Below are 18,433 nucleotides of genomic sequence, written 5' to 3' on the forward strand. Positions count from 1 at the left end.
GCTTTGTGGTGTGGCCTCTGTGGCCCAATTGTCAATGACTCTTCTTTGGGTCAGCACAAGAAGGCTGGCTGTGACTCCTCCGGATGCCTGTTCCTCCAGAGGTAGGCACAGAGCAATCGCTAAGAAAGACAGCCTCACAGACCAGTGACAGAAGGGGGAGTGAGACCCTTTCCCCCTCCCCAGGAGGCTGGAGTACCAGCAACTGTGAAGGGCGTGAGATTGTACCCTCCTCACAAGCTTATGAGTTAGCCTGCACAGCCTCATGTTTGCTGGTAGAAGATACAGGACTTCGGGGTCAGAGACCAAGGATCCTATTACAGCCACAGCAGTACCCAGAGTATTGGGGTTTGTGCTCATCTCCCAGGGCCCAGTTCCCACAGGGCCATGTGATGAGGGCCAGGTACTGGCTGTAGAGGCATAGGGTGGCTTTACTGGGAGTAAGCTCAAGCTTTGTGAGCCTGTCTTTTTTTTTTTTTTTAATGTTTATTTATTTTTGAGGTGGGGGGAGGGGCAGAGAGAGAGGGGCACAGAGGATCCCATGCAGGCTCTGTGCTGATGGTAGAGAACCCGATGAGGGGCTTGAACTCGTGAACCGTGAGATCATGACCTGAGTGAAAGTTAAATGCTTAACCAACTGAGCCACCCAGGCTTCCCTGTGAGCCTGTCCTTTATGGTGGACAGTAAGCATGTCTGAACATTGCTCCAGGGGAGGCATTATCTTTCTCACATTAGGCAGCAAACAGACCTGCCCTTCATTGCAGAGGACGATACCCTGCTCTCTGTCAACATGGTTTGCCGTGCAAACACCCTGATGGTATATATATGAGATCTAGATTCTAGCAGCTTTGCTGCTCTGACTGACCCCTGGCTGGGATGAACCCTAAACAGTCTTAATATACTGCACTACTTATTATCCACAGTAAATGTTCCTTCCAGATCATTGAAATTGTCTGGAAATCTACACTTGACTATAAATAGGTCTGATATCCTGTGATTTCACAATATGTCTGTTTTAAAAATGTAGGTTTTATGATTATTCAAGTATGGTAAAGCTAACAGATCATGGAAGATTGCCATTGGAATGATATCTCTCTTTTTTTAAGCAATTAACATTTTTAAAAATTTTTAGTAATCTCTACACACAGCATGGAGCTTGAACTCACCACCCGAGATCAAGAGTCGCGTGCCCTTCTGACTGAGCCAGCCAGGTGCCCCTGAAAGGATCTTTTGCTACTCACAGATTCCAAGAGGAGAGAGGACACTGAGCTGTGTGTGTGTTTGGTGGGGGGGCACATGGGGAAGCACCAGAGTCAGTCAGGGGGCAGAAACAGTGGAGGGAAGTATAGTCAAAAGTCTTTATTGTGGTTTCCGTGGGAAGAAGTGGTTAAGACAGGGGAAGCAGGACATAGGATTGGCTATTCTGAATAATTTCAGTGGGCTCTGGGGTCATAGACGCTTCCTTAGTTGTCTGGTACTGGCCCTGGGGGTGAGTAGGGCAGGTGGATAAAGGCCTAGAGAGTGATAGATAGCCTAATAGAGGAGGTGGTTGGAGATGTGGGCTCCAGATTGGCTGGTTTGCATAAGAAAGTCATGATTGTTGCTGACTCCCTCACTCTAAGAACTGGTAGCCATGGGAGGCGCCATTGCTTCAGGGTCAGCAAGGCCCAGATGTCAAGGCATCAGAATAAAAAGACTTGCTTAATGCAAAGTCAAATAAAAATAATACCTCCCTGTGAAGTCCTAACTCCTGAAGAATGTGGAAACTAGAAGGTGCATCAGGCACCTCTGCAATTAACAAACATAACATCTAGTCCATTCCATGAGTCGACACTTGTTCATTAAATAGCTGCCATGAGTGAGGCACCGTACTGGATGCTGGGGAGACAGGCGTGAACCCAAAAGCCCTGACCTTGCCTCGTGGAGCCCAGGGCTGAGCTGCCAAGCCCACACAGGGACCAGCTACACAGGGTCTTGAGCAGTTGTCTGTGGAGCATAACAGCCCCCTGGGAACACTGACTTGCCATCTGAAAATGGAAGGTGCATTTCTCTGGAACACACTTGAGCCTGAAGGCAGAGTACGTCCCTAACCACAGTGGCATATTGGGCTGGAAAAAATGACCTTGCCTTTTGGAACTCCTCGTCCCACCGGAGACATTTCCAAAATTTCCTCAGCAGCCCCGACGACCCGCCTGAATCCTCCCATCTGGGCCTCAGTGTTATTTCTCTGTCAGATTCGATGAACTATGGCTGTAGCTGGTACAGTCCATCACTGCAGTTCTCTGGTGTGCTCTTCTGGAAAAAATGGGAAAAAAAAATTTTTTTAAGTGTTTCTGCAGCTCAGAAGTTCATTTGTCTTAGTCTGTTTGGGCTGCTATAATAAAACGCCATAGACTGTGTGGTTTATAAACAACAGAAATTTATTTCTCAAAGTTCTGGAGGCTGGAAGTCCGAGATCAAGACACCAGCAGATTCAGTGTCTGGTGAGAGCCTACTTGGTTCATAGACAGCTGTCTTCTCGCCATGTCTTCATATGGTGGAAGGAGTGGAGAAGCTCTCTGGGGTCTTCTCTATAAGGGCCCTAATCCCATTCATGACCTAATCACTCTGAAAGGCCCTACCTCCAGACACTGTCACATTGGGGGTTAGGATTTCAACACATGGATTTTGAGGGCACCGAAATTTCAGCATAAATAGCAGCATCCTAATTTGGGGTTCCCCTCCACTGTTATCTCCCCCCCCCCACCCCCCCCCTTCTCTGGTGGGAGGAATAGACTGTTTTAAGAATTTCCCTCTGTAAGAATTTCCCTCTGAGGCCAGGTTGTCTTCAAGCCTTTGATGAAGGCACAGACAGGGGCTCAAGAAAATGCAGGCTACTCATAATTATGCAAATATAAACTTCTGGTAAAATACACACCAGTGCCCTAGTTTTAAAATCCTAATGCAGTGAAATGTTTCAATTTGGGTTTCTGGCAACTACTATGATCATCTTAAGAGATGTATAAATACATGTAAATAAGATATTAACACCACAAGATTGTTTTAGATCATTTCCCCATCTGGTTCGGTCCTGTAATTGTGTGGGAAGGAACAGTTCTTGGAATCTGGCCTGAGCATGAAAATACAGAACAGAACGATCACTCAGGGTTTGCAGCAGCCTGCAAGATGCTTACCTCTGAAAGCCAATTCCAAATTAAGTTATAACATCGTTGTAGTACTCATAGGCATTAGGTCAACATTGTATTGTTGCTGGGGAGAGCGTTTCCAAACCTGGTTGATTATCGAGCTCTCTGGAGAGCTTCTAAAAATTCATATTCTGGGCTCTGCTTTTATCACCTCTTATGATAGTATAGGTATGAAGTGGGGGCTGGGAGGCTGTATTTTTAAGAAGCTGCTCAGATAGATACCCCTACTGATAAGCCGGTTTGAGACCCGTGGCTTTATTCGGAGAGTCTTTCTGTTCTAAGTAGGTGCCCTTGTCTGGGCAGCTTCAGCATTACCTGGGGGCTTGTTAGAAACACTGACTGCATTTTTACAGCAGCCCCGGGCAATTTGCAGGAAACTGAAGGAGCCCTGGTGGAGGGGATCCACAGGCCAGGTGAAGTCTTTGGGAGACCGTGACGATTTCACCGTTAGTAGGTCAGGAAGGATGTTATGAGGAAGTTGGGCTGCTAAAAAGATGGAAAAAAAAGGCAGGGCAAACCTATTGCTTCTTTTTGACCAACACAGAAATGGAGGAAACAGGGCAGAAAGGATGCAGGGAATGGGCTACATGTGTTCTACCTCCCCAGTCTTACCAAAAGATGAAATACAAACTTGATTTTTGGGGCAAATTTTTGCTGTTACGTACTCATTATTTGTATCGAGTGCTATAGGTATTCACTGCGGGTATTTGCGGAGCGCACTAATACTACTTTTTTTGTGGGGGCAGTTCTGACTCAACCGAGGCAGCTTGGTGCCAAAGAAAGCCTTGCAGAGATTAAGCTGGAGCGAGCGCTGGGTCCCAACTTTTTGCTAACCCACTGTCATCCTGGGAGAGTCACGTGGGCTCCCCAGGTCCCAGGTTCATCATCCGTAACACATCTACGGCTCCCAATCTCATCCGACCCTATGCCCTGTTTTGAAATGAACTTTTGAAACATCCTCTTGGCAATCTGAAAATGAAAATCATAGATACACAGATATGTAGACAACTAGTTGTAGACCTAATTTTTATAAACCACTCTCATGCTCTAAAAGTAATTTAAATAGGAAGTTCAAGTGAATAGGTTATGAGAAAATAATACATATTGTAGTACACAAAGGCTTGGGCAGTGTATTAACCATGTCTTTGATGGTCTGTATTCTGATGCTTTGACATCTGGGGGCTTGCTGACCACAGAGGGGTCTCCGCCTGTCTCAGAGCTAGTGAATTTCTAGAGCTTGTAAGCAACTTGCCCCAGAGCAGGCTTCTAAAATGCAAACCAACCAGTCCAGAGCTTACAACCCAACCAAGTTAGGCTTGCGCACTCCGGGCCACCATCTACCTGCCCTTATCACTGTGGGGTCAGGTACCAACAGCTAGGGACAGCTGTTATGCCCCAGAGCCTACTGAAGTTTTTCAGACTAGCCAATCCAAAGCCTGCTTCCCCTGCCTCACTTCTTCCTTCCCGTGGAAACCACAATAGAGACCCATGTGCACATTTCTTCCTTGTTCCCTCTGCCTCCTGACCTACCCTGTGCTTCCCCAAGTGGGCTCCCCATAGCACAGTGCACCCCCTTCTCTTGGGATCTATGAGTAACAAGCTATCATCTCAATAGTAGTCATCTCCTGGTCTGTCAGCTTACTATACCCTGAATTTTCTATTAATACAAATATTTTAAGAACAGAACTATATGGTGAGACATTTGAAAATGGTTTACTGCTCCCACTCACAATGAATAAGCTAAGATTTAACAAAAGTTGGGAGATCAGGAGCTATTTCCTAGAAGGACAGAGGAAAAGAAAGCAGGAGAATGTTACACAGAAGGATAAATGTTCATGGTTAGTATTAACAAAGCTGAGTGATTTGTATACGATAGGACAAAGAGGAAAAACCTTAGGTAGGGATAAGATGCCAAGAAAAGTTATAGACTATACAGAAAAAGGAAGTAGAATATTTTTTAATGTTTATTTATTTATATTGCGAGAGAGAGAGAGTGTGTGTGTGTGAACACATGCGTGTGCAAGCGTGGAAGGGGCAAAGAGAGAGAGGGAGAGAGAGAATCCCAAGTAGGCTCCACGCTGTCAATGCAGAGCCTGACACGGGGCTTGAACTGACAAACTGTGAGATCATGACTTGAGTCGAAATCAACAGTCGGACATTTAACTGACTGAGCTACCCAGGCACCCCAGGAAGTAGAATATTCTTGCAAATCATCCAGGCTTTATTTATAAGTGTAGTGTTGAAACAATTCCTTTTGATGACGTGGGATTTGGGAGTGATGAACTGTCGTGGAACAGACTTCCCAGATCTTGAAATCCCATGACAGATTGGAGTGGACATTTTCTTTCAAAATGTCTGGCAGGACACTGGAAAGTCTTATGGGACCTGGGTAAATTCTTCCTTGTGTAACCTGTGCTGGCATCGAAGGACACTCAGTGTCCCTCCCACTATACATCAGTAGCCACCCTCCAATCATTGTAACAGCCAACACCTCCTCCATGGGCTTTCAAGATACACACATTGGGAAACCACTAAATTGGACAACCCCCAAGATCCTTCCAGAACTAGCTCATTTCAATTCTATGGTTCTAAGATTGCCAGGGCTTCACAGATGAAGTATGTTGCTAACGTTCCTTAAAGTTTGAAAGTTACTATTGCTAGACACCATAAGCCATGGCCATGAACTGAGCAGAGCATGTGAAGACACAAAAGTACCAAAAGCATGGGAAAATAGTGACAAACCAAGCCACGGTGGCTTACTTTTGAGAGCAAATCACAACCTTTAAGTGAACATCAAAAAACTACTTTTAAATCTTACCACCACAATCGGGCAGTTAACTATAGTTCTGGAAGCACAGTTTGGGTGGGCCCTCCTCCAGCCCCACGGCTCTAAGATGCAGAGCCAGTATTATGTCCGTAGTGCTTAAGAACTTGGCTCTGTTATGAGACAAAACTAACTTCAATCCCAGCTTTGCCACTTGCTAGCTGTGTGGCTGTGGTCAATTTACTTGACATTTTTGAGTTAGTTCTATAATAAGTAAAATTGGAATCAGATGCCTAATTTATAGACGGTTGTAAGGCTGGGATAATGCATACAAAGGGCTGAGCTCAAACACGGCAGTTAATAAACAACATAAGCTATCTTGATTTATTCTGTTTGCTATTTCTATTTCAAACTGTCCACCAGAGGGCGGCAAACCCGGTTCTGGAATTTGAAAAAGCTGTTGTCCAGTTCCCCGCCTCCCCACCCCGCAAAAATTCCGTATTTGTAAAACATGCTCTAAAAATCTTAAGTATTGATGTCTGAGAAAAAGAATTTAGCAACATTCCATTTGTTTGCCCTTTCACCCTTGAGGGATCTTACATCTAAAATAAAAATGCTCAACTTCAAGACTTGGTTTAAACGAAGACAGATGTATAACCTTGTAGCTTTGAGGCTACCTCTTAAACTAGTGACAAACCAAGGACAGAGCTGTGACAGCAGTGTGACTGTGGGGCAGGCAGTAAGGAATGGATCTTTTGCAGAGAACTTAAAAGTCAGTTTTTCGGATCACTCTGTACCAGAAATTCTGAATGATGTCAGTGATAAAATTCTCCACACACAAAAAAAATCTTTTGTTGTTCGAAGTTCTAAACAATTTCTGCAGGTATGATTGCATTTTAGTAACATATACATAAGTTCCACTTGGTACATTTTCTTTTTTCTTTTCTAAAAAAATTTTTTGATGTTTATTTTTCAGAGAGAGTGACAGACAAAGCGTGAACAGGGAGTGGCAGAGAGAGAGGGAGACACACAATCCAAAGCAGGCTCCAGGCTCTGAGCTGTCAGCACAGAGCCCTACGTAGGGCTCAAACCCATGAACGGGGAGATCATGACCTGAGTGGCAGTCAGATGCTAAACTGACTGAGCCACCCAGACGTCCCTTCTTCTTCTTTTTTTCTTTTTCTAAAGTACAGGCACCTCCTTTGGGGCGAACCTATTCCAAGATGTCCTGCCCTTCACAACGAAATGAGAACTCTCTCCCAGGGCTCCCACCAGCTTCTCCGGGATTGGTTGCATTCCTGCACTACATTTTCCTATTTATCCATCAGCAATTGTATTCTGTCTGGAAGCTAATGCAGAGAACTCCCAGTTGTGCAGAAGTTCCTGCCACATGGACCCAGCTCTCTGCATTTTCCTTCTTTTGTACATTTCTGTCAGTTCAGACACATGGCAAGGGTCTGTAAAGCGACGGTCTCCAACCACTCTGCTTAAATAGTAGACTCAAGGGGTGCTTGGCTGGCTCAGTCAGTATAGCACGTGACTCTTGACCTCCCAGTTATGAATTCAAGCCCCACATCGGGTGTACAGACTACTTAAAAAACAAATAAAAAAATAATTGGGGCGCCTGGGTGGCTCTGTTGGGTGAGCATCAGACTTCGGCTCCGGTCAGGATCTCACAGTTTGTGAGCTCATGCCCCACATCAGAGCGTGCTTCAGATCCTCTGTCACCCTCTTTCTCTGCCCCTCCCCTGCTTGTACTCTCTCAAAAATAAGTAAACATTTTTAAAAAATTAAAAAATGATAGATTCAAAATAAACCGTGATAACACAGTGATTGTAAGGATGAAGAATAGGCCTTGAGAGGTTTCATTTTTTACATTCTACGTGATACAAACTTGGGAGTTTTTGTTTGAGTTAAACATTTGAAACAGGGGTGCCTGGGTGGCTCAGTCGGTTAAGCAGCCGACTTTGGCTCAGGTCATGATCTTGTGGTCCGTGAGTTCGAGCCCCACGTCGGGCTCTGTGCTGACAGCTCGGAGCCTGGAGCCTGTTTTGGATTCTGTGTCTCCCTCTCTCTGACCCTCCCCTGTTCATGCTGTCTCTCCCTGTCTCAAAAATAAATAAAACGTTAAAAAAAATTTTGAAACAGTTCCAGCTAAAGGGTAAATAAGTCACAGGATGTAACATATGGCATGGTGACTGTAGTTAAGAATACTGTGTTGTACATTTAAAAGTTGCCAAGAAAGTAGATCTTAAAAGTTCTCATCACAAGAAAAAAATTTGTGACTGTGTGAGGTGATGAATGTTAACTAAACTTACTGTTCTGACCAATTCCTAGTATATCAGACTATGTTGTATAACTAAAGCTAATACAATGTTATATGTCAGTTACATCTCAATAAAAAAGAATTTTTAACAGTAAAACAGAGAGAAAAATGTGAGATCTAATATCTTCTAGTGGCAAGGGAAATTTTGTTCATCCATGAAATAGGTTACTAAATTTGAATAATGTTAAATTGAAATGTTTTTGTCCTCAAAGTTGTGTGATTTGAAACTATAGACTGAATCCAGATTACTACTGGATATTACATGATCATTATTAAAAGTAATTTCATTGTATAGTGGAAGTGGGGGAGTGGATAGTAATTAGGCTAGGTCCCCTTTGGTCTCAGATTCAAAATAATTTGCTTTCCTTCCTTTCTAGGAAGTATCCAGCTGGTGACAGCCATTCAAGAAGAAAAGGAAGTCTTTCATATCAGGAAACTGAACCCTGCTTCAGAGAAGCTGGGAGAGCAGTGCTCTGCTGGGAGAAGCATTTCAGAGGTGCAGAGACTATGACTGGGGGCTCTAGCCAGGCATGCGCTTTCTTCCCCCTCCAGCCCTCGCTGCAGAGATGGTGTTTGACTTTCCCAATCCTGCCCAAAGCCAAGCTCATCCCACTCCCGCACCTTCCCTTCATTTGAGGAAGCCCTATTTGGGAAGATTTCAGAGTATCTGACAAATACCAGCAACTTTGGTCTGTGAGATAGAGGAGGTCCCACCTGTGCATCCCAGACGGAGGGGCAGGCTCAGGGAGGGGACCATTCATTGAAAGACCGCGGTGCGTGTGTTCTGGCCAGGAACACGCTCCTGATACACTCCTGATACATGCTCCGTGATACGTGCATCTTGTTAAATCCAGACACACTCTTCAAAGACGGTGTAATTCACCCCTCACCCCGCGACCCCTGCCTGGAGGTCAGTTTTTACCGTGGAGGGAAACTGACAAGGTTTCTGTCTTTTCCCCTTTGTATTGTTGCAATGTTTCTGCCCCTCAGGTTTGCTTTGGAACCAAGATCCTGCTCCAACTTAGAGGGTGTCTGGGAAAACCGCCTTCCTTCTTGTCTGCAGGGTGGGTTACCCCCAGCCCTAGTCAGCTTCATACTCCAGTGGTTTCTGAGCTAACAGCTATTACCATTTATTAAGGATAGGACTGCGTGTCAAACAGTTGTACCTGCTTTATTTCTAATTCTTGCCATGACTTTAGTTTGTGGGTAAGGGGATTGAAGTCCAGCAGTCAAGCTAAGTTTTTCCATGTCACCCAGCTCACGATATGCACAGCAAGTCCTCAGGGAAGGCTCATGGGTGACAGGCACTCTTCCAGGGGCGGTTCAGAAATGAGCTCAGTATTCCTCTCCTAAATCTTTTTTCAAAAAAGGTTTTATAATTTTTTCATTTCATTTAATTTTATTTTTCATCATGACAAGTGTACTCTTCAATCCCCATCCCCTATTTCCACCACTGTCCCACCTACCTCACCTCTGGCAACTATCAGTTTGTCCTCTATAGTTAAGAGTCTGTTTTTTGGTTTCTCTCTCTCTCTTTTTCCCTTTGCCCATTTGCTCTGTTTCTTAAGTTCCAGACATGAGTGAGATCATATGGTATTTTTCTTTTTCTGACTTAGTTCACTTACATCATGCTTTCATGCTCTAAGCTTTTATAAATTATTTTTAATTGTGGTAAAATATGCATAACATAGGATTTACCATCTTAACCATTATTTATTTATTTACTTAGTGCAAGCAGGGGAGGGGCAGAGAGAGAGAGAGGGAGAGAGAGAATCCCACTGTTGATGCAGAGCCCCACCGGGGGTTCGAACTCATAAACTGTGAGATCATGACCTGAGCTGAGACCAAGAGTTAGATGCTTAACCGACTGAACCATCCAGGTGCCCCCCATCTTAGCCATTTTTTTTAAATAATGTTTATTATTTCTGAGACAGAGAGAGGCAGAGCATGAGAGGGGGAGGGGCAGAGAGAGAGGGGAACACAGAATCCGAAGCAGGCTCCAGGCTCTGAGCTGTCAGCACAGAGCCCGACGCGGGGCTCGAACTCACAGACCATGAGATCATGACCTGAGCCGAAGCTGGATGCTCAACCGACTGAGCCACCCAGTCGCCCCTTAGCCATGTTTAAGTGTACAGTTCCAAGGCATTAACTATATTCACACGTTATGTAGCCGTCACCACCTTCCATCTCCAGAACACTTTCATCTGGCAAAACTGAAACTCTGTCCCCATTAAACTCTAACCCCACATTCTCACCTCCCCTCTTCCTCTGCCAAATCTTATAAGGCAGACACAATTATCATCACCATCCCCATTTTACAGAGATGGAAACTCAAGCCTGGAGAGATTCCGTAACTCTCCCGGATCCTAGCTAGTAGGTGACAGAGCTGGAATTCAAAGCCAGACAGTCTGGCTCCGGAGGTCAAAAGCTTAATTACTCTATGGTCTCAGGGACATCTAACCAATACTATGCTTTTCTGTCTTTCTGCTATTGACCCTATTCTAGAAGATCAAGAAACAGAGCCTAGAAAGTTGGAACAAGTTGCAGATAAGTCCTGGTAAAGGCAGGAGGAGGATTCGTGTTCAGACCGCTTGGATCCCAGGCTGATTGGGCCTGTGGTTTTCTGCACAACCACTCAGATGACAGCAGTGAGCCTCTCCCTTTTGAGTCCCACTCTCTGCTTCCATCCATATCCCAAGGCAGCTCTGGTTGTCTCCCCTCAGTCCCGTGTGCAGTCACGGGCTCCAGTTTGCCTGTGATGAGGGAAGCAGACACCGGGCTTTGGCCAGCAAGGGGCAAGCTGGGCCTAAAATGAGATGTCCTGTCTTGAGTCTTCCGTAGTTCAGGGGGACGCTGTCTGTGCTAGAGAAGGCTGTGCTGATCATATCAGAACGTGACGGCTGAGAGTTAGGGTAGCCATATAATCTATCTTCTAAACTGGAACACCTTTGAGAGTGAAATGGGGGGGAGGGGTTATGAAAAATTACACTGGAATAATGCATTAGTCAAGGTTCTCCAGAGAAACACAACTAATAGGATATTTATTTCTTTATTAATAATTAATTAATTATTGTAAGAACTTGGCTTCCATGGTTATGGAGGTTGAGAAATCCCAAATCTGCAGTCAGCAAGCTGGGAACCCAGGATCAGATGGTGTAGTTCTAGTTCGAATCCAAAGGCCTGAGATCCAGGAGAGCTAGTGTGAGGAGGGCAGGAAAAGACTAAAAGAGAAAATTCTGCCTCAGTCGCCTTTTTGCTGGATTGAGGCCTTCAACTGATTGGATGGGGCCCACCCACAGAGGGGAGAGCAGTCTGCTATACTCAGTCTTCAGACTCAAATCTTAATCTCATCTAGACATACACCCTTACAGACACACTCAAAATAATGTTTAACCACCTATCTTGGCCTCCTGTGGCCCAGGCAAAATGGCACATAAAATTAACCATCACAGGCAACAGCATAAACGAGGACTGTGCTGGGAAAACTAGGATGTATTGTCACCCGAAGTAGTGTCCTTTCATGGGGATATAACATGAAAATGCAGAGGCCTTCCAGGAGCTATTTCATAAGGATTCAGTGGTATTTTTTGTTTGTTTGCTTTGCGCAGAGGAATGAATTCTCATGAGTAAAGAGGAAAGAGACCAAAACGTTTCAGTTTCACTCACTAGATTAGCCAATTTGGCTTTGACACTTGTATCAATGTGTTTCACATTTCTGTGTTTGGGAAATGTAGATATAGATATGAATAGTGAAACTGGTAAATGGCCCCAAAAACCAGCCTGATAAGGCAAAAGAACAGTTCAATAGGGGTTCCTAGGTGGCTCAGTTGGTTGAGCGACTGACTTCGGCTCAGGTCATGATCTTGTGGTTCTGAGTTCGAGACCCACATCAGGCTCTGTGCTGACAGCTCAGAGCCTGGAGCTTGCTTCGGATTCTGTGTCTCCCTCTCTCTCTGTCCCTCCCCCGCTCATGCTTTGTCTCTCTCTGTCTCTCAACAATAAATAAATGTAAAAAAATTAAAACAAAACAACAACAACAAAAACAGTTCAATAAAGTGAGCCTCTGTCTGCGGAGTGAGCTGACATCACTCTCCAGGTTGGAAAGAATGACATACTGTCCTGATGTCTTTGACAGGATAAGGGAGTGCTTTGTGACAGGGAATGACTTCACCTACTCTGAAAATACACATGCTTATGAAGATGTAGTCAACAAGCACTGAAAATCCAATTCATAGGGACCCAGCAATGTGTAATGTCTTTACCACACCTTTATAGATATTTGAAGGTTATGCTGGTTGCAAGTGAGGCAACTAGTTATGCAAATGGAATAAAATTTCCCCACCTCTGGGCATTTTTGCACTTGGGTGTTGATTCTTGCCTTTGGAGCCTGCATATGTTACTCGAGCTGGAGGCATGTATATTCCTCCGGATATCACCAAATGGCCATTTTGGGAAAATCAAAAATGGTAGTCAAAAACCATTTAGGCCATTTTGGGAAAATAAAAAAATCCACCTGGTTCTCAATTTGGGGCTGGATGTCAGAAATACAACTAAAAGGGGCGCCTGGGTGGCTCAGTCAGTTAAGCGTCCGACTTCGACTCAGGTCATGATCCCACGGTTTGTGAGTTCGAGCCCCGCATCAGGCTCTGTGCTGCCAGCTTGGAGCCTGGAGCCTGCTTCAGATTCTGTGTGTGTGTGTCTCTCTCTCTCTGCCCTTCCCCCACTCGCACTCTGTCTCCCTCTGTCTCATATATATATATATATATATATATATATATATATATATATATAAAGAAATACAACTAAAACTAAACTGAAAACTAGAGGAAGAGGTTTTGCAGGACAGTGAAACTATTCGACACAATACAAAAATCATGGACATGTCATTCCACATTTTTCAAAACCTATGGAAGGTACAACACAAAGAGTGAACCCTAATGGAAACCGTGGACTTCAGTTAATAACAATGTATTAGTATTGGTTAATTATAAAAGAGGTACATTATAATACAAGATGTAAATAATAGGGAAAGCTGTGTTGGCTTGGTAGGGGTGGGGTAGGAGTAGATGAGAACTCTCTGTAAAGTTGTTTTTAAAGTTTATTTATTTATTTTGAGAGAGGGAGAGAGAGAGAGCGCATGAACTGGGGACACACAGAGAGAGAATCCCAAGCTGGCTGTGCACTAACAGTACAGATGTGGGGCTCAAACCCACAAGCTATGAGATCATGACTTGAGCTGAAATCAAGAGTCAGACACATAACTGACTGAGCCACCCAGGTGCCCTAAGAACTCTCTGTACACTTAAAAATGCTATAAAAAATAAAGTCTTTTAATTAAAACAGAAGAGAATAGTTAATTTATTAAGATACAAGCAAAGGTACAAGAAAACAAGAAATGTCCATTATCTTGGCTGCATGATTAACTGGTCTCATATATTTTATAACAACAATGCCCAAAGGTAATATTACAAACACTAGGAATTTGCATAAAGTCCGGAAGTATCCAAAAGGTGAAGCCAACTGTGTACAAATGTTAGTAGTCTTTTCCACAAACCAGAGCACCCCCTAGAGTGGGGACAATCTCTAGGGGCTCTACAGCCAGCACAGAAGGCAAATCACAAGTCACCTGGGAGAGCAAAGTTCAAGCCCTCAGCCAGGAGCTCACAGTCCTCTGTAGGATCACCCAGAGGCCTATCATTTCCTCGTTGTGGCAAAGCTCACCAGTAGGTACAGGGCTTGTCCTGGGCACAGCCCTACCCTGCAAGGCCCCATGGCAATCCTGAACAGGTCCCATGCTATCGCGGTGGGGACCCCTCCCCGCAGGCCCTGACGGCCCATCGCCTCTTACTTCCCAGGGCTCCCCCATGACTTGCCTGGATTGGTTTGTGCCCAGATAATGTTTAAATGCCGATGCTATTAAACCCTTTGAAACTCTAATTTTATACACATAATTCATCTTACCAGGCATGTTATTAGGCAATGTTTATAATAGATCGGTTTTTACTATCTTCACCGAGTGTCCTAAAGATACATGTGTTTGCTTTTTAAATTTTGTAAACATTTTATTTACTTTTAATGATTTTTTTCTTCATTTTTTCATTTTATTTAAATCCAAGTTAGTCAACATATAGTATAATATTGGTTTTTCAGGAGTAGAACCCAGTGATTCCTCACTTACATACAACACCCAGTGCTCATCCCAACAAGTGCTCTCCTTAATGCCCATCGCTCAGTGAGCCCATTCCCCCACCCAACACCCCTCCGGCAACCCTCAATTTGTCCTCTTTATTTAAGAGTCTCTTACGGTTTGCCTCCCTCTCTGTTTTTATCTTATTTTTCCTTCCCTTCCACCATGTTCATCTGTTTTGTTTCTTAAATTCCACATGTGAGTGAAATCATAGGATATTTGTCTTTCTCTGACTGACTTATTTCACTTAGCACAACACATTCTAGTTCCACCCATGTTGCTGCCAGTGACAAGATTTCGTTCTTTTTGATCGCTGAGTAATATTCCATTGTATTTATATACACCACATCTTCTTTATTCATTCATCAGTCGATGGGCATTTGGGCTCTTTCCGTACTTTGGTTATTGCTGATAGAGCTGCTATAAGCTTTGGGGTGCGTGTGCCCCTTCGAATCAGCATTTTTGAAGCTATGTGTGTTTATATGGACAAGAAGATGTAGGCCAAAACAACATGAGCATGGGCCTTATTTTCTCTTTATTTACAAATTTGAAATTTTTCCTTTGAAAAATTTCCAGATACATAAAGATTACTCCCTAATTACCTCAGTGGATAACTTAAAGGTCTCAAGCTAAGTAAGAATCTTAGGATTATACTTGAAGAACATATAATCACCGTTTTTATTAAAAATTTGTAAGAAAAACACGACACTTAAAAATTGATCCAAGCAGTAAAGGTGGAGTGATTGATTCTAGAGGCTCACATAATTTGCAGTGTTTCACATGCAGCCATTAGTTGTTGCAACTCTCATTAAATACACATGCTTACATTTACAGTTTAAAAAAAAAAATTTATGTATTTATTTTCTAATGTTTACTTTTTTTCTGGGAGAGAACGAGAGACAGAGTGCAAGCTGGGGAGGGGCAGAGAGAGAGACAGAGACACAGAATCTGAAGCAGGCTCCAGGCTCTGAGGTGGCAGCACAGAGCCCAACGCGGGGCTTGAACCCATGAACCTCAAGATCATGACCTGAGCCAAAGTCGGATGCTTAACTGACTGAGCCCCCTCAGTGACAGGCGCCCCCTCACTGAAATTTCTATTGAACAGTGCTGATTTAGAGCAATTCTCTGAAACATGGCTTACTACAGGTTAAGCACGAACCCCTACATTAACTTGTATGTCTGCCCTTATAGCTTTTCCCTCTCTCTGCCCTCTCCTTGTAACAGTTTTGTTGAGATATAATTCACATCCCATACCCATGGCCTATTTAAACTGTACAGTTCAATGGTTTTTAGCACATTCACAGAGATGTGCAGCCATCACCACAAGAAATTTTAGAGCATTTTTATTACCTCAAGAAGAGATGCCATATCCTTTAGTAATCATCCCCTAATCTTCACCATACATACCCTCCAGCTCTGAGAAATCAGCAATATATTTTCTGTCTCTCCATGTAGATTTGCCTTTTCTAGACATTTCATATAAATGAAGTCATATGACATGAAGTCCTTTATGATTGGCTTCTCATTTAGTATGCTGTGTTCAAAGTTCATCCACGCTACAGAATGTATCAGTTCTTCACTCCCTTTTTGGGCTGAATAATATCCTATTGTATGCATAGACCACATTTTGCTTATCTACTCATCAGTGGATTGACATTTGGGTTTCCACCTTTTGGCTATTATGAATAATACTACTATAAGCATTCTTGTATACATTTTGATTTTAGACATCTCAAGTGGTAGCTCATTGTGGTTTTGATTTATATTTTTCTGATTTCAAGCATTTTTCTTTAAAAAAAAAGGTTTTTTTAAAATGTTTATTCATCTTCTGAGAGAGAGAGATGGAGACAGAGTGTGAGTGGGGGAGGGGCAAAGAGAGAGGGAGACACAGAATGCAGAGCAGGCTCCAGGCTCTGAGCTTTCAGCACAGAGCCTGAAGTGGTGCTTGAACCCACGAACAGTGAGATCATGACCTGAGCCAAAGTCCAATGCTTAACCGACTGAGCCACCCAGGCACCCCTGATTTCAAGCATTTTTCATGTGCTTTTTGGCCATTTCTGTATGTTCTTTGGAGAAGAGTCTATTCAGACCTTATTCATCTTTAATTTGAATTATGTCTTTTTATTCTTTAGTTGTAAGAGTTTTTTTAAAAAATATATTCTAGATACAAATCCCTTATCAAATATATAATGTGCACATATTTTAATCCATTCTGCAAGTTGTTTTTTAAATTTCTTGATAGTGCCCCTTGAAGTGCAAAAGTTTTTAGTTTTGATGAGGTCCAATGTATCTATTTTTTTGCTCATGTTTTTTATGAAATATCTAAGAATCTATGTCAAGATCCAACATCATGAAAATTTGGCCCTATATTTTCTTCTAAGAATGTTATAGTTTAAATTCTTACATTCAGGTCTGATTCATTTTGAGTTAATTTTTTGTATATGGTGTGAGGTAGGGCTCCAACTTCATTCTTTAGCATTTGGCAACACAGTTGTTCTGGCACCATTTGTTTAAAAGAATATTCTTCCCCACTGAATGGTCTTGGCACCCTTGTTGAAAATCAATTTACCATAGACATATGGTTTCTTTCTGGGCACTCAATTGTATTCCATTGATCTATAACCTATTCTTATGCCATTATCACACAATCTTGATTAGCATTGCATTATAGTAAATTGAATTCAGGAGGTGTGAGTCCTCTAACTCTGTTTTTCTTTTGCAAGATTGTTTTGGTTATTCTGGGTCTCTTGCATTTCCATATGAATGTTATAATCAACTTGTTAATTTCTACAAAGAAGTTAGCTGGGATTCTAATAAAGATTATGTTGGATGTGCAGATCACTTTGGGGGGAATATTGTCTTTTAAACACTGTTAAGGCTCTCAATATACCAACATGGGATACCTTTCCAAAATTTCATTTAATGATACTTTGTAGCTTTCTGAACATAAATTGTATACTTCTTTAGTTAAATTTATTGCTAGGTATTTTATTCTTTTTTGTAAATGGAATTGTTTACCTTATTTTCAGATTGCTCATTGCACGCATATAGAAATACAATGGGTTTTTATGTGTTGATCTTGCATCCTGCAACCTTGCTGAACTTATTAGTTCTAATAGTTTCTTTTTAAGTAAATTCCCTAGATTTTCTATATACAAGAGTATGTTGAGTGTGAATAGAGATAATTTTATTTCTCTATTTTTTTAAATCTTTTTTCTAATTTGGATGGATACCTTTTATTTTGCTTTATTGCCTAATTTCCTTACTAGAACTTTTAGTACAATATTGAATAGAAGTGGCAAGAACACTTGGCCTCATTCCTGATCTTAGGGAACCATTAGTATAATGTGAATTGTGGTTTCTCATAGATGTCTTTTATCAGGTTCAGGAAGTTCCTTTCTATAGTTTGTTGAATATATTTTCTTTATTATTATTATTATTATTATTAATGTTTTATTTATTTTTGAGACAGAGAGAGACAGAGCATCAGCAGGGGAGGGGCAGAGAGAGGTTGAGACACAGAATCCGAAGCAGGCTTCAGGCTCTGAGCCGTCAGCACAGAGCCTGAAGCAGGGCTCGAACTCATGAACTGTGACATCATAACCTGAGCTGAAGTCGGAAGCTCAACCAACGGAGCCACCCAGGCGCCCCTAATATGTTTTCTTTTTTAATCAAAAAAGGGTGTTAGATTTTGTCAAGGGCTTTTCCTTCATCTACTGAGATAATTATGTGTATTGTTTTTTTATTCTATTGATACGGTGTATTACATTAATTGACTTTCAGGTGCTAAACTAACCTGCATTCCTGGGATAATACTCACTAGATCATGGTGTGTAACCCTTTTTATATGCTGCTTGATTTGGTTTGCTAGCACTTTGTTGAGGATTTTTGCACCCATATTCGTCAGATATTGGTCTGTAGTTTTCTTGTGATGTCTTTGTCTGGTTTGGGTGTCAGGGTAATACTGGCTCATA

General features: G+C 42.6%; 1 long non-coding RNA gene across 2 annotated transcripts in view; it reads right to left on the reverse strand.

Annotated features, from left to right (window-relative positions):
• Nucleotides 1-2,125: 2,125 nt before the first annotated feature.
• LOC122237915 overlaps nt 2,126-18,433 on the reverse strand; it is a 34,858-nt gene continuing 18,550 nt past the window's right edge. For both annotated transcript variants that reach the window (XR_006216679.1, XR_006216680.1), the window contains exon 3: nt 2,126-2,292. This is a non-coding gene — a long non-coding RNA (uncharacterized LOC122237915). The remainder of the gene's footprint in view (nt 2,293-18,433) is intronic.

This window comes from Panthera tigris, chromosome B1 (genome assembly GCF_018350195.1).
Source record: "Panthera tigris isolate Pti1 chromosome B1, P.tigris_Pti1_mat1.1, whole genome shotgun sequence".
Taxonomy (NCBI): domain Eukaryota; kingdom Metazoa; phylum Chordata; class Mammalia; order Carnivora; family Felidae; genus Panthera; species Panthera tigris.